A 16947-nucleotide genomic window follows, 5' to 3' on the forward strand; every position below is an offset into this window, starting at 1 on the left:
TATTGGATTGTATCAATGGATGCTTTTTTAGTAGCTATAGATACTGCATTGGCAATTGTAACAGAAAGGAATTCAGTCTTAACAGCAGGAAGTACATGTTATTCCAAAAAAATACTAGGAGTCCAAGATCCAAGAAAAGCAATTTAACCTAGTGAAAGATATTTTGTAGTTGCCTTAAAAAAAAAAAATCTATAAAACTAATGATCTTACTCCAGTTGCCTGCGATGCACATACTTTTGCTGCCTGTGCTGTAACCAGCACAGCCAGTGGAAGGAAGTCTGTGTTAACCCACTGCTGGGAAGGGATGCTCAGCCTGCCATGGGAGGGAGATGAGGGGAACAGGCTCAAGGGCATGACACAGCTGTTAGTGGACAACTGCACTCAGGCACTGCACTGGCTTCAGCTCTTTTGGAGCAGCACAAAATGTATGTCTTTTGCCCGTGTTGGATGGAATTCACTCCAGTGGTTACCTGCTACCCAGGATCAGCAGCCCTGAGCCTACAAGTTGGCAATGCACTGCAGCTACCTTTGCCATTATAACCATTTTTCCCTCTTCTGTCTGTCATCTAGAAAAGCAAAAGGAAAAAAAAAAAAAGGTGCCAAGTGCCTCTTTTTGCAATTATCTAGTATAGGGCATATAACTCATACGTTGTTACCTTGTATCACATGAGTTATCTGAAAAGACATTTTACCTTGATGTACACTGATACAACTTCAAGGAGTTAATTAGTAAAATGATGCCAAAATGCTGATTGTAGTTAATCAAATTGAGGTAAGAACCAACCACAAACCAGACTGAGCAATCCTGACATTTTAGGAAACATTCTTTAAAGAAAATCCTAGGGAACAAAAAAACCTGACAGAGTACATATGACATTTTCTTTGAGTCTGTAAATGCTATAGTGTTTCTGTAATGTGTCTTGGTTTGTTTTATGATAATTCTGCTTAGCTACTAAACTCTATTTTGAACTAACCAGAGATAATTAAACAAACAGGCCTAGAACTATACTGTTTTTAAAACTCTTGATTCTTATTTAAGCATGGAAAATAACTCTTTGGTGTATAAGGATGAGATATAACATTGCCGAAGTTTTAGAGTATATTGGCTGTGAAATTTTTGTTTCAAAGCATGTTAAAAGGTTTCTGGTTGATTGTCTGACTGTTTTGAAAAAGATGACTCTCCGAAGCCAATGTGGACACACTCTCCAGTGTGTCCAACTATGTCAAAAATAAAGGAAAAAAAAATTATCTCCTCCTTTCCTTAAAACAAAGGAGGCAACAACTCTGTGTGGCAAAGGATCATCTTCTGTGATATTCATCAACACATTCCTATCCCAAAATTAAGTCTGATCTGCATAGCAAAATAATTCAGGTGGCTTCCACTAATTTCAGCAGCTTCTGGATAGATCCCAAACTTCCTCAGTGAGGTTTTAAAATAGAAGGAAGCAGATTCAGACTTGGTATAAGAAAAAAAAATTACAATGAGGGTGGTGGAACACTGAAACAGGTTGCCCAGAGAGGTAGTGGATGCCCCATCCCTGGAAATATTCAAGACTAGGTTGGATCGGGCTCTGAGCAACCTGATCTGGTTGGGGATGTCCCTTCTCCTTGCAGGGGGGTTGGACTAGATGACCTTTAAAGGTCCCTTCCAACCCCTACTATTCTATGATTCTATAATTTACATTTTCATAATAACAGATCTCCTGGCATTTAGAAGTCTGTTGGGAAAAGTAAAATCTAATGTATTTACTTCACTGTTCAAAAGGTTCAAAGAAACTGGCTGTGAACTCCAGAAATCTATTCAGCTAGGGACCACCTGTAGTTCTGTTTTTAGCTCCTAGGTCCAGAAAGTCTCATCTCATAGACAAATCAGCTGGTTTGATGCAGCCAAATGATAGGAATCTGAATATGATCCACAGATCTCAATAAATTCAAAAGTGAACATTTCCAGTAAGTTTTAAAGTTTCTTCCACGTGCTAGCAGAAAGAAAGAGATCTCTGTGAAGGATTGTATCTAATTCATACTGTTCATGAGACTGAATGCTATTAGCTCCAGCTCAGCTAGGTGCAGTAACTTACTTTACTGCTCTTGCAACACAAATGAAATTCAAATCAGACTCTAGGTAGACTGGGCATGTCTTCTTTGATAATCTAATACAAATGTAATTCACAGTGGAGATTTAAAAACCTGTATACAATTGATACAGAAGGAAAACTCTCCTCTTATCTATACTTTGTAGAAACCTGTCTTAAGGAAACCCTGTGTGTGGCCATAGCTCTTCACTCTGTGAACAGCACTGTAGAAGGAAGAAACCAGGGGAAGTCACATCAAAAATATCAGGAACAGCAGGAGAATTGAGGCAGTTTTGAAGCTGGTTTCATACACTCATTTCTTTTTTAATTGCTTTGATCTTTTGAAAAGTCCATGTTATGCACTGAAAAGCTGGAAGACAGGGCACTTGTATTACTGCATGAATTTAACAGCTGGAGCTGAAATAGATAAGTACATTTTTTTTTCGTGTGGACTTTAGCAGATGAACAAGAAAAAAATGAAAGTTAATATGTTTTTATCAGAATATTAGATTTTGTGTTTTATGGGGTGTTGTGAAAGGTTATTTTCCTGACTCTAGCACTCTGGTTAGGAATGTGTGCTGTTTGGGGATGTAAGAGCAGGGATGAGAAAGGGATATAAATGCCATGCTGTGCTGGTCCAATAGTGTTTTCCCAGTAACATAAAAGCATCAGTTGGTCACTGTAACTGGTACAGGGAGAAGCACTCCTCATTGCTGCACAGCTGCTGTAGTGGCATGGGAGAACGCTTGGTTAAGCAGCTTAGTTGAGGGTGTTTCTGAGGAGGGACTGAATTGCTGTGTGGCAGGTTCAGACTTAGATGACTTACCAAAAATATTTGCTGTCAGAGTGTTTTCCTGCTTGTTTGCTCTGCCCCCTACTATATCCAGAACTTCATCCTTCCCTGAATTAACATTGTATGACAGGAAGAAAAAGGTGCTGCCTAATAGGTAGAGCACTGTTTATTATAGAGCAAGGAGAGGCTGACCAGGGCTCTAGTCTCTCTACCCAGAATTCTGTATTGTTTGTTGAGTGTTTAGTAGAAAACTGCAGAATTGTTCCTTTGAGCAGGGACTGGGCCTGTAAGTGCTATAGGATTGTATCTGTTCTGTGTTCTCCTTCTCTCTTTGTATTTTGAAGATGTGGCATCATGCAAAAAGCAGTTGATTGCACAAGTGCCAGGAACTGTCAGTAGCGTGGTGGTCAGGGAACTCTTAGGAGAAGGGGGCATCTGATGAGCATATCAGTCATGTTCAAGTACATAGGAGACAACCGCTAAGTTTCCCACATACAAGAAGACAAAAGTGGGAGAGAAGGCTGAAGAAGTGTGTGCCATGCAGTGATGTTGGGCTTTGACATATTCATAGAAGAGAGCTTTTGGCACAGACAGCACTGGAAGATGCCAAAGGAGTTTGTTGACAGACAACTAGGTTTCAGGACTGCGGTTTTGGCCACATCCTGCTAAGTTCTGCTTAGACAATTGTATCTCTTTAATTTGATATATAACCCTTTTTCTCCTTCATCTTTCTGTGATGTCTACCCTCTCCTTCCATCCTGAAAGAGACATCGCATACTGCCTGAAAAGCACTTGGACATAGCAGCAGGGACAGTAAATATCCAGGTAGTTATAAAGGAATGTAACGTAAAAGCTCTGTGATTATAACAGCTCTGTGCCCATAGTAGGCAGCTTATTTTTATGAATGACATGCCCTAGGAATCTATTGTTGTAAGCAATGGATTTGCAGTAATGTTAATAAAAACCTAAAAATTTGAGCAGAAGTATCAGGTAGACATTACTTTGTCAGGACTCATCATAACAGACTTACAGTGCACTTCTTACAGAAATTAATATTCATCATTGATAATCCTTTTCCCCTCTGCACTGGTGTGAAGGTATTCCTGCATCACCTGAAAAAGTGTCCTGAAAATCAACGTGTCCTGCTAAGCACTGACAGAAAGAACATAACCATTCAACATATTTTGAGGTCAGTGTAGGGACCAGTAAATCACAGCTGATGGGTCACGTGGATTTCTTAGTAGAATCACAACTTTTTCACTTTATATAAATTCTCCAAATGCATGGTTCCTGGCCAGAGCAACAGAGAGTGCATGAGACAAGCTTAACAAGCAAAAGTTATGAAGGATCTTATTTCTTTCTTTGGGAAATAAATAAACAAGCCAAGAAAATAACTCAGCAGATCACAGGAGAGCAGATCCTGGAGGAGTTACCACCTGTCAGCAGACATCTTGGCTCCTAGTTAGAAGTTTTCGTGTATGTGCAAGATCAGCATTTGGTAAGCTAGCCTGGAGACCACTTCATTCTCTGTCAGCAATTAGATCACTTGATTAGCAGAAGTAATTTAGCAAGAGCACTTAAAAGGATTAAGAAAACACTTAGAGGAGCCTTAGACTGGGAGAGAAAAACAAAACAAGGTAAAATGGTGGTATTATGTAGCTTTTAGATGAAATACTAAAGGTGTGTTAGCCCGCAAGGGGTAGTCTGTGGAGCATGCTCACCTTGCAGGCCAAATAAATGCATAAAGCAATTTAATCCTGCAGGGAGCAGATACTTCGCTCCAGAGGACAAATGAGAAGGTAAGGACAAAACAGAGTTTCTGAAGCAGTATAAACCAGTTTTCTAATGAAGAAATAAAACCAAAGATCTGACAACATCTCAGGTTGATGTATAAATCTGTAAGACTCCTTCCAGCTTATGCAAGAGACAGCAGCATGAGCTAGCAAGAAAAAGAAGCTTTTCTGTATGGAGAAAGCCTTCCTGGGTACACTCAACCCCCTCATGAATCTGGGAACAGTAAGGGGGAATATTGCCAGCTAGTAATGCTGGGGCCTCCTTCATAATGGTTTTTAAGTAGAAGGAGGTAGATTCAGACTAGACATCAGGAAAGATGCCCCATCCCTGGAAACATTCAAGGCCAGGTTGGATGGTGCTCTGAGCAACCTGATCTGGTTGGAGATGTCCCTGCTCCTCGCAGGAGAGTTGGACTAGATGACCTTTAAAGGTCCCTTCCAACCCTAATGATTCTATGGTTCTATGTGAGGAAAGAGTTTGTAAGCCTGGATATCTAAGTGTTGCTTTGCAATGGCAGCTTTTTCTAATGTCTTGTTTGGCTGGGGTGGGATTCACGATGGGTTCTTCTCCTTGGACTCATGTTGGAAATATTTTAGAGCAAGGAATGAGGTGTTTTCATTAGGCTTTCATGGTTTTTCTCTCAGTAACCCAGTAACCCAGTTCCTGGCAAAGAGCTTTGTGTCAAGCTATGTTGAGGAGGTGATGATGCAAACTGGAACGTGCATTTTACAGAAGGTTGTGGAGAGGTACCATTTCCCTGCTAGATGAAGTATGGGAGAGGACCTCCCCTGCACTCTTCTGCAGTCCTTATGGTTGGCATTAAGGTGTTCCTACTATTTCCCAAGCACTTATACAAAGAACAGCTTCAGAGATAGACAGAAACATTGCGAAGGGCCCACATTATAGGAGAATAATCATGTTCATTAGTTATTCAGGATATTTCTTTGGTCGGAATTAGTGCTTGTATTTCCAAGTTTATTAAGGTAATTAAAACTGCAGCCTAGCTAGGCCTTGGTTCCCTTATCTTCTTGCTCTGTTTGGCACAATGAGATTTGCAATATTGATTTGCTCCAAACATGTTAAATGTGCTTTGTTTTTTGCACAGCTGGGCAGCTCCTGAATGGTTGAAAGCACCGAGCCCTCACTGCAGTACATGCAAAATGTGAAGAGACAGCTGGGTAACAGGCAGCCCATTAGGTCTTGCTGTATTCTTTCTGTGCACTGCAGTAATCCTACGTAGAAACTCTTGCATAATGTTAGAGAGACGAGCATGCAATGCACGATTTCATCCTGGAAGGAACAGAAAGGAATATATATGTATTGTATGTATATTGTATATAACTTTAAATATCTTGGTTAATGTTTCACAAAAAAGATAGGAAAGAAATTAAGTAAGTAAAACTAAATTGAACTAGGAATAACTTTTTCATATTCTGTTATTAAAAGGGAAAAATTAAAAAGCGTCCTTTCTGCAAACTAGTAAAATTATATGGTAATTTACCATTCATTATTAGGCTGCAAAACAGCTTGTATTGTAATAAACTTCATAAAGTAGTCCTACTGGAATTCTGCTACTGTTTTAATTAACAAACTCATCATACATTTTGGTCATTTATGTCTGTTTTATATATCAGGAAAAATGGGCTCCATCTCCAGTTGCATAACTGATGGTTGTTCTGTATAATGATTTGTAGTTAAAACAAGTAGCGGGTAGCTCCAGACTGTTATTAATGTAAATCAGATTATTTCAGCTTGCACTCCTCTTGTTCTTGATGTCTGTATTTGGGATGAGGTTTTGTTGTGCTTTTTTTTTCCAAAAAAATTTCCAAAAGATAAGTTCAGAGGAGGGCATGAAATAATAACCCAACTGCTTGCAATTACAAAGAAGTATTGATGTTAAACCTACTGGAGAAATTCACATGCATTTAAGCTGAGCAATAATTGCAGTTTGCAAAATCAGGGAAAGAATTCTTAAGCATGTTTATGAAAGGCTTCATTCACTACTATAAATTTATAAATGCATCCTACTCTGAGGTCATGATGTTTGCTGACAGAGGTTACTAAAAATCTGCAATATTAGGAAAACTTTGGCTTTTAAGAACCTAATAACAGTAGCTGTTGTAAATAAACACAGTAGTGCTCTTGCAGTGTTAAAGAGTAAGAAACAATTTCAAATAAATACCCAAATTCTATTCTAGTATGCAGGTAAGATTTAGATTCATATGAAGATACAGTTAAGCTCCTGAAGTAAGGAGATGCAAAGCAGAGCTGTGATCTTACAGAGGATTCAGTCAGGCCAAACAGCCTTAGAAACATAAGCATGTGGACCTCTGAAAAATTTTTAAAGGTGTGACAATTTCTTCCAGGCTTGAACCTGACTTATTTAATTCACTGCAATTTAAAGCAATTGAGACTGACTGAGGCTAGAGGAAAGGTTACTGTTTCTTAAATGAGAATATCTCCAGAGTTGCTGAGACTAACATCATAAAGCAGACCCCTAAGACAGGCGCGATCAAATTCCACAGCTTACCCTTTCTGAAGCAAGCTAGTACGAATGTGTGGACACATGGCATTAAACTGTATATATTTGTTGTACGTCTATGTTAAAAAATAAGTGTGGGAATGCAATGACAGAAAATCAGCATATAAACCAGTACAACCTTTAAAGGAAAGGCAGTTTTCTTGGAGGTGCATGACAAAAAAAAAATAGCATTAATGCTATGCATGGTCCTAGGTAAATTGACCATTGTTTGTTTGTTTGTTTGTTTGTTTTATTGGAGCTAAAGGGTTATTGAAGTATTGAATACAGAGAAGATGGTTTCCCCAGCAACTGTGCCTCCAGAAAAACGTTTTGGCTTGTTCTCTTGCTTATGGGTTTTACAGCATGTAGCCAAATGGTATCACTGGTAGGAAACAGATACCTAGCCTAGTTATCTCCAGTGTGGGTGCTGTTGGTGTTAGCAGCTATGGGAGTTCAGGAGGCAAAACCAAAAATCCTGTTGGAAGCAGTGATTGCAGCTCACCTCAGGTTGGTGCAAGCTGACTGCCTGAGACAAATAGTGTGATCCAGGAGGACCCATTTTCCATTTCCTGTAGATCTCAGAGAACACAGCCATTGGTGCACAAAAGGGCCCAGTGTTGCCCACCAGGAACCGTGGTCATTGTTCAAAGGGAAGGAAATGCAAGCCCTAATGCATTGTTTTTTTTTCTGTAGCAGTGTAAGTCAGTCTTAGTAGTTTGTTGTAATTAAGGAAAACTGTCTCACAGTAGCACTGTGATACAATCCACAAGACAGAAATCCTGAAGCATTTGCATTTTGAGTTAAGTATTTGGGGCACACATGATTGTACAATGAAGTGTTGAGTATTTGTCCAGCCAAAGAGAGGGAGAATTTAGGATTATTAAAATAAGGGACATATTACTCACTTTTAGTTTTATTAATCTAGGCTACTGATTTAATAGTATTTCTAGATTAAAGTGTTAAACTAGAATGAAACAAACGACACACTCTGTAATTGTAAACTGACTGAGGGCAGGCTATTGCAAACAGATTGCAGGTCTGTTGTGCTGCTTGACTACTCAGGCGAGGGGCTGCATTTTCAAAGGTTGTGACTTTGGATACACAGAGTTGGTAGGGACCTATTAGTCACAGCAAATAAAATTATCTTTAATCTGTTAAGCTAGTTCTTTCAAACACAGTTCTTATCAGTATATTTTAAAATCCTAGACTGGGACACTGATTTCTAGTTATGTTGTGATACTATCATAGCAATTAAACTATGAAACCTCAGTAACTCGTGCAACATCCGGAAGAGAGATTATTTATCACCAAGCAGCTTGACCAACATGTTGAACTGGGATTCCGATTTCCGGTGTACCTGCAGATAATGAAATCTAAAATGTTGCTATTGATCTATTTTCTAAAAAAAACCCAAACCAAACCAAATCAAAACAAAACAAAACCTGTCTCTGTGTCCAGGGTGTCCCAAGCTGCCTGTTGCTATGACACGAAGAAGAACAAAAGTCATTGATGGAGCGAAGTAAGGGTGCTTTCTGCAAAAGATAGGACAGCCTTCTGTACTACTTTCAGGACAAATGTTTGCCCTCTGTAACACCCTTCTTCTAATAAAGACCTGTAATGAAGAGAGGAGAAAAAAAAAGAATTATTCAGGAAAGCATTCTAGTTCAGCAACCTATTCATCACTGAAAAAGGAAAGAGTGTCTGTGTGGTGCAGCTAATTTGATCTGACTTGTAAAAAATTCAGTTTGGCACCACAGAAAACTATTTTAAATACCTTGAAATTTAGGTAATTCACCTATGTGCAGATACCTACACCAAGGCATCCAGTGCCTTTTTATACATTTAGATGGATGACAGTGATGTCACAAACCCTGCAACAGCTCTGTACCCTTCTGGAATGACAGCTAGAGGCTAGAAGGGCATGGATCTCCTACAGCATCTAGCATGGCAAAATATACCTTTATGTTGATCCTCAAATCTCACTCTAATGATTGGGAAACTTGACTAAATCAACTAAATAGATGAACACAGTTTGTAACTTTTCTGGATAATATATTTTCCTGGTGCCCTCCCGCTCCCAAATATGTTTCTTTTTTTTTTTTTTTTTTGTGGTGATTGTTTGTTTGTTTCAGAGTTAGCAGCAGCAAATAGTATTGGCAGAGCTGCTAGGGAAAACTGCCTGTTTGAAAGTGCTGATGGCCTTCCCACTCCTTGACTTATTGTTAGAATGAGAAGTGGCAAGGTCTTTCTTCTCAAAGATAGTTTATCACTCTCTGCAGATGGTAATTTCTGAACCTCTTTCCATCTAGTGCACGTAAACCAGAAGTACATGGGAAATACTGGACCTCTATGGAAAATGCACTCTGCTCTGCTTCCTTTGAAAAACGTTTTCTGCCCTGCATAATCAAGAAGACAGCAGGGCAGAAAGAACTGGTGGGATTCAGTTCATTAGTCCCAAATGGTATCAACTGTATTCCATCAGTCAGTGAAGTCAGAGTTGTCCTCTGAATGTTTAACAGTTAGCCCCTTCTCATAGTCTCTCCCTTGCGTCAAAGCAAATCAAAGGCTTTGTCAAGACAGAGGTCTAATTCCAAAGTGCCAATCTGTACCAAGGAGTAAAATACCTGGTAAAATTAACATCTGTTAACTTGTGGAATGTTCAGGGCTCTGATGATATAAATTTCAAGTTGCTTAAATGCCACTTGATTTGCTTGGAATAGACAGCTGTGTCTCTGAAAATCTTTACAGTATAGGCTAAATTGCAATAAAGGGTATTATGTGTATTCTTTTTTTTCCCTTTCAATTAAGCACACATTAAGAGTGCTATCCTTTGCACTTACTGTCTTTATTCATCCTAGACTTAATGTGACTATTGACATTTTAGGGCTCTGAAACTGAAAGCATGGCCTTTGTTAGTTGTGTAGTCCAGTTAAAATCTAGACAGTATATTTTTCTGTTCTGTTGTTGATGTTTTAACAGAGTTAGTCATGTATGCATGACTGAATCCATCTCCTTTCAGGTTAAATGCAACTAATATCACATGAAGGAACTGATTAACATCCCTAGTAGGGGGAATTCAGCTCTTTAATAGAATTACTCTGTAGTACACTGAAATTCAAGATAATCCCTTTCAATCAAGTTATATTTGAACAGATATTTTTCTCCAGATCAGTAGGTGGGTTCTTTATAAGAACTGCATATTTATTTGTCCCATTTAAAAGAAACTAATTTTGACAATGCGTATATTTATGCTTCACTGGCCTACTAAGCATTATTATCTTGCAGTTCAGTGACTTTCAGATGTGCGTTCCTCTAAGACACTTAATGGTAGAGCATTGTTCAGTGAACTCTGGCACAGTCCTTTATAAAACTTGCATGCATGTCTTAATAACTGCCTTACATCACCCGTGTCAAGAAAGGGAGCATACCGTTGCCTGGAATGAATGTTATGTATGCCCATGATGTTCTGCAGGAATGGCCAAGAGAAATTAACATGTCTGTCATTAATACTTAGGCATCTGTGGCCCAGTATATGATGAGATGGTAATTTAATGTTTGTGCTGATGCCCTCATCTTTCTACATTATTTGTTAGCTGCTTGTGCCTGTAGTTTGAAGGCAGCCATAAAGTGCATACTGCTGTGTATGCCCTGTATAGGCCATATCTACAGTTGGCATTCTGCCTGAATTCCTACTGGAAGTGGCTTTGGGGCTGTGTAAACACCTTAAACATCCCTGTAAATGCTTAGAAGAGCACAAGTTGGTACAGGACAAATCCATGCCAGGGACAGTTTTAGTAATTCAGCTGTAGAGATGAGAGAGTGCCAAGCTTGAAAACATACTGTGCCACTGCTTAATATATTAGTATAGACTTAATTTTGTAACTTTCTCATTGGCCTGAAAGGAAGATTATGGAATTCTCCACCAGCCTATGGGTGGGTTCAGAGAGTAGGAAGAAAATGGTCCCCATATTTTTCTCATTCTCCTTTACCTTTTTTGATTACCTCATCTGATTGACATTTAATGAGCTGTTGTAGTGAGTGTAACATATGCAGTATAGTGGCTAGCTAATGTGAAAATATAAATTTCAACTACAGTTACAACAGTTTATGATATTTTCTAGTATTCAAGACATAAATTAGGGCTTATTTTTTGTGGCTAGCCCAAGCCATGCTGATGATAGAACTTAATATATTTATAATTAAGTAGATCCTGGAAAGAAGCGGAAGACTAAATACTTGAGGTTTAGAAAAGATCCTGGGAATTTCTGCAAAGAGGGGAAGACTCCTTCTGCCCTGTAGAGTATCAATGTTTGAACTTAATATGTTCTTCCTCTTGAATTTTCTAATTGTATCAATCCTGGGTGCCATTTTTGGTTGTTGTTCGTTGGCTCTTTTGTGTCTTTAGTTGGATGCAGTATCTTCCATGTATTTTTCTAAAACACAATGTTTGACTTGATCACCAGGAGCCTGGGAGTTCTCTCCCTTCTCGTTTCCCAGAGATTTAGAGGAACGAATAATGAAGAAAATCTAGAGTTTACAGCTCACCTGGAAAACTGGGCAATAGCATAAGCTTGATCCCTTGTAACAACTGGCAGGTCTGAAGGGCTGCGGAGCATTCATCAGGCACAGACAGATGGATATTGCCAGGCTCTTTCCAGAGATGTGGCTCTGCAGAGTAGCAGATGAAGTATCTGTCTCATTCCTGTCTCTACTCTATTCCTTCTAGGATGGTTATTTGCCCGTTGCTCATAGATCTGGCATTGAAAGTTGAACTATTGCACAGCCACCTGCGTTGTGCAGTTTTCACAAGGGTGTGAGAATCTCTACAGAAGTTGTTTCCTGGGCATTTGTTTTTTTTTTTCTCTGAAACTCAGTAGAGATCTGAAGAAATATATTATTGAATCTTGCATTACTTCTGCACATCAGGAAGTGAAATACAGTGGGGGGGCCTGTGGTTGTGTTGTATGAAGCATGTAAGTGACCCCCTGCAGGTTTCACAATGATTGTTAAAAAGGCAGGCTGCACTCTGCACATAATCCTCATCCATCCCCTGGTATGTAAACATCAGCTAAGGAGAAGTACATGAAAGTCCCTGAACGAGTCCAGTCTCCTGTTTTTGCTGGTCCTGCATATTAATATTTCCAACAGTTAAAGTTTCTACAGTTTATGTCTGGAGATGGGATTACTTTATGCTTATGTGTCAGGTTAGTAAAGAAGGCTTTTCCTTCCAAACCTTAAAAAAAAGTATTTAAATAATACTTTTTTTTTTTGTCATTAAATGCTGCAAGAATCTGAGAATCTCAGGAATGTCAAGCCCCTAAAAGATGCCATTGTATCCTTTTAGGCAAGAGATTATCAAATAAACTGACCATGTGTTTGAGACAATGGGTTCCTAAAGCAAAGATTGAAAATCTGCCACCTTTACCTATGTAGTTCCAACCCAGTCAGGCATTTAATGCAAGAGTTCTCAGTTGAGGAAGGCTGACAAAATCTGGCCTGTGATGATTATGATTGAATATTGCAACCAGCTCATCAAAGACAGGTTGTGTCCTGATCCCAGTGATTCTCAAGAATATGGTCAGCTCAAAGAACTACATTCAGACCTTGGAATTTGACCCTGAGGAGTTCTCAAATCATGTGAATCAAGGAAAAAATATTTTTAAAGAATTTGAGAAATCTACCATATTGGGGAAGAAAAACAGGTTTTGTCAGAAAAATATTCCTAAACTTTCTTGATTTTTTTTTTTTTTTTTTTTTACTTAGGCTTTAACTGGAATTCAGGACTTATTTAGTCAAATCATAGGATTTCATGTGACCTTTAGGTTTTGTTACCCACCAGCCAACTCAGAAAACAATCCTCTTCAGCGAGCAGCTCCTCAAACTGGTCTAGTCATATAAAGAGATTACCTTTTGGGAATTTGAGCTAAGAGATTCTCTCTGTTCAGATTCTTTGGCAATATTTGAATATACTGAAAATTTCCTAAATATCAAAATCAAGAGTTATTGGAATAAATGGCTCATAGTTGAGGTAACTTATTTCTTAAGACCTTTAGATGGAAAATTAAAGCATGAATTAGTCATACTGCCAGAAAAGTTGTTCCCTGTCACAGCCTTTCCATTTCTCTTCTACTCTAAACCACTAATGAACACTCTAGCTGTAGAAGAAGCACAAACATTGTGCTCCCTAGTTTGTACTTTTGGCAGTTCATAATACATCAGTGTCTGCACTGTCAAATTCTGCTTCAGATCAGATGGCCACAGATCTGGCATTGAGGCAAGTATGTTTAAATCTCACAGAGCCCAAAGAAGCGGGGAAGTCTCTGCAGGTTTAGATATGAATACAGCCCTTTCTTCAGCCAGGTGTTTTGGAATTAGAAGTTTTCACTAAAATTACTGGCATAATCCCTGCTGCAAATAGTCTCTGTTTCCTCTCTGTACTGGTAAGGTACTACTCCCAGTGTATAAACAAACGGTGATTCATTAGCACAATGACACAGAACAACAGATGACCTTGCATATGAATGGGTTATTCTTCTACTTCAGTTATGGTAATGAATCATTTCCCTCTTGTGCTCCTCCTTTCACTTCTGCGTGAATACATTTCTTATTATTCAGAATTCTCATCTTGAAAGAACAGTTGTCCCTGGAGGTCAAGAGGGGAAGGATCCTTACTGGTAGAAAGCACAGAGGAACACAACACCGCTGAGTTATTAGGCAGCCTCCTGGTTATCAGTGCCTCTGTTTACTGTTTTACGTTGGACCACACTTTCCTCTTAACAGTTTGTGTCCTCCTGACATGAGGTATGTTTCACGCATGCAAGCATAAATTGTACATGAAAATTCTTATTTCCTCTATAAAGATTTCATTGAAATTTAGAGACCAGATAAATGTAAATTCTGGCTAAGAACTTCAAGACTGTTAATTGGAAAATCCATTAAAATAAATATATTTCGTCAGTATTTAGAAAGCAGTTAGCATGTTTCAGTTTTCTTATTCTGCAGCCCACCTGAATACAAGGGAAGCCTTGTTGTGAACTTGCTACCCCCACAAGCTCTTCATGTTTCTTAAAATACTTCAATATGCAGATTTCCTGAAGGGCTTCCACAAACTAGCACTTAGGCGCCTCTGGATGGATGTTTTTTCTGGAACTTTATTGCTTAGGTAAATCTTATAACCATCACCTCACATTTAAATAATCCTTTTGGCACTTGGCCATTTGTCCCTGTTGCATATCAGTGGTAAACAGCTGAATTGGCTGACTTTTAAATACAAAAACATTGTGTTCCAGCTGAAGCTGTTAATGAAAAGACTACTGAAAAGACTGTTGGTGGAAGCTTGCAACTGCAACAGTCCTGTTCCTAGAAGTACAATATTAACAATGGCTTTGTAAGTCTGAACATTGCCTTTGGCAAAGGGTACGTGCAGTATACCACCCAGTAATTGCCGGAGCATGGGTTTACACACCTAAACTGTTTACATACTGCTTAGACTTGAGGTGGGAAAAGTGGAGGCTCACTGACATTTTTCAAATGCTTAATAACTTGCTGCAAAAGAAGGAAAATATTTCAGAGTCCATCGACAAAACAGGCTTAAATTGTAGCAAAGGAGGTTTGAGATAGACATCAGGAGAAAAAAAAAAAACAACCTTCCTAAAGATAAAGATGAATTAATCACAGAAATAGACTGCCTAGAGGTTTTTGAGCCTCAGTCACTGAATGTTTTTTAAGAGCAGTTAAATAAACCTTGGCAGAGATGCAGCTGATCCAGCCTCAGGGCAGATAGATGGACTTAATAACCTCATGAGCTTTTTCCTAGCCTAAGCTCTGTAATTCCATCACTGCTCAAAGTCACACTAGAACGGCGTGGCAAAACAGGGAACTGCACCTTCTGCACCAACTCCTGCTACCATTACAGCTAATCATCCTTTCTTTCTTAGGAATAGCTTGAAAAGCCCAAATGTGCTTATTTACTTTGATCAAGATACTGTGTTATTGCTTTTTTTTCCTAGTGCTTGCCTTTCCTCTGCGCAGAAAGTGACTTTTAGTCAAAAGGCCAGCATAATGTGTCGCTTACATCCTGCATAGGATTTGTGCAGCTGGACTCAGGAATAGTACATCTGCAAAAGTAAAGGTAGACAAAGATCTTTCCTTACCAGTGCACCAGAATAAACCAGTTATGAGCTGCTATAGCAATAGGCAAAGAGAAAGTTGTCATCTCTGTTTCTGGAGATACAGCAGCCCTAATGTTTCATACAAGTATGGATTGTAGTCAGTTCTCCACACCAGAAATTAAACAACGGCCAAGGGTCTACGTAGGTCAGAACCATACTTCATGTTGGCAGTAAGGATTTGGTCACTGAATCTTTTATACAGGCTTCCCAAACAATGAAGACATGTGACTTGTCGTCACGCCAACCTTAAAAATCTTCAGATTCTAAATAGAATGACTATCCTGACTTCCTTTTGCTAGGTGACTCTTCTCCATATTCTTATGAGTAATTAAAAAAAAGAAAAACCCAAACCCAAACAAAAATAATAAAGCGCATAATAACATGACTATACGGAATGAGTTCTATAAGACTGGAAATGCTGCAGCTACACTGAAAATTTCCTGAGATAGAATCCAGCCAAGGGAGTTCTCTGAGTTCTTCACTGATCCTCATTCATATTTTTGCATTTCTGTTTACTTCATATTGATTTTTATGATACTGTGACTACAAGCATGTAGGCCCTGAGAAGAATGAAGTACATCTGAAATGAAATACGCTGCTGTTATATTTTAATTTCTGGTAATAAAAATTATAATGATTTGTTGTAACTCTGGGTGAGTATCTGTCTCATCATTTCCAACTGTAATGGAAAAATTAGAAGGAAAAAAACCAGTTCTTCTTTTCTACATTTCATAAATCTGAGGTAAAGGTTATAGATTAATGTTGTACTACTGAAAACATTTTTCTAAAGCACCAAGATATTATTCTAAGCAGTTTAAACATGTGGATACATGAATCTATTAAATTCTTCTGAGAAAATATTAGATGTAACATTTTTTTTTTTGCTTTTCAAATCTCATGTGCAGCCTTTCCAAGCCAAAGAGTCTGTTTAAATCAATGGGACTTCTTGCATTACACGGTTGCTCTGGAAAGAAGTACATGAAGAACCTGAGGAGAAAAGACTAAACAAATACTACTTTGATTGCCAGCACTAGATCCAAATTCACATTGCAATGGTTTTGGCATCATCTAAAGGTTTCAGTGATCATATGGAGAGCCTCTAGGCAGCTACTGAACCTGAGAAGTGTGACAGAGAGTTAGACCAGTGGGTGGACTCAGTCAGAAGAGCCTTCTTCTGGTGATAGATGTAGTTTCCTAAAATATCATCTGTGTTGCAGCTGAGAGTCAGCAAATCCTTAAGAGAGAAATTCTAATGTGTTCAGGTAAACAGAAAAAAAAGCAGACTGTCTGGCCTAGTGACATCTCATAATGATCAATAAAAGGCAGCCTTCAACCCTGCTATTCATATGTCTCTTTTTCTCATGAAGAGAGATTGATGGAAGAAACTACATACTGAATGAAAGTATTGACACCACGTTCTGCAAGGTCATATCCACAGGTATCTGAAAGAAGAAAATGTTGATTAAAAAAATGAATGTGAGAGAAGTCTTGAAGATGAAGCTAGGAAAGCCACTCAGGAAATGTGAAGTTATGAAGAGAACACATAAATATCCTAAATTCTACTTTGACTTGCACTGCAGAAAAGCAAAATGATTT

The sequence above is a fragment of the Chlamydotis macqueenii genome, chromosome 4, assembly GCF_036417535.1.
Source record: "Chlamydotis macqueenii isolate bChlMac1 chromosome 4, bChlMac1.mat, whole genome shotgun sequence".
NCBI classification, from domain to species: domain Eukaryota; kingdom Metazoa; phylum Chordata; class Aves; order Otidiformes; family Otididae; genus Chlamydotis; species Chlamydotis macqueenii.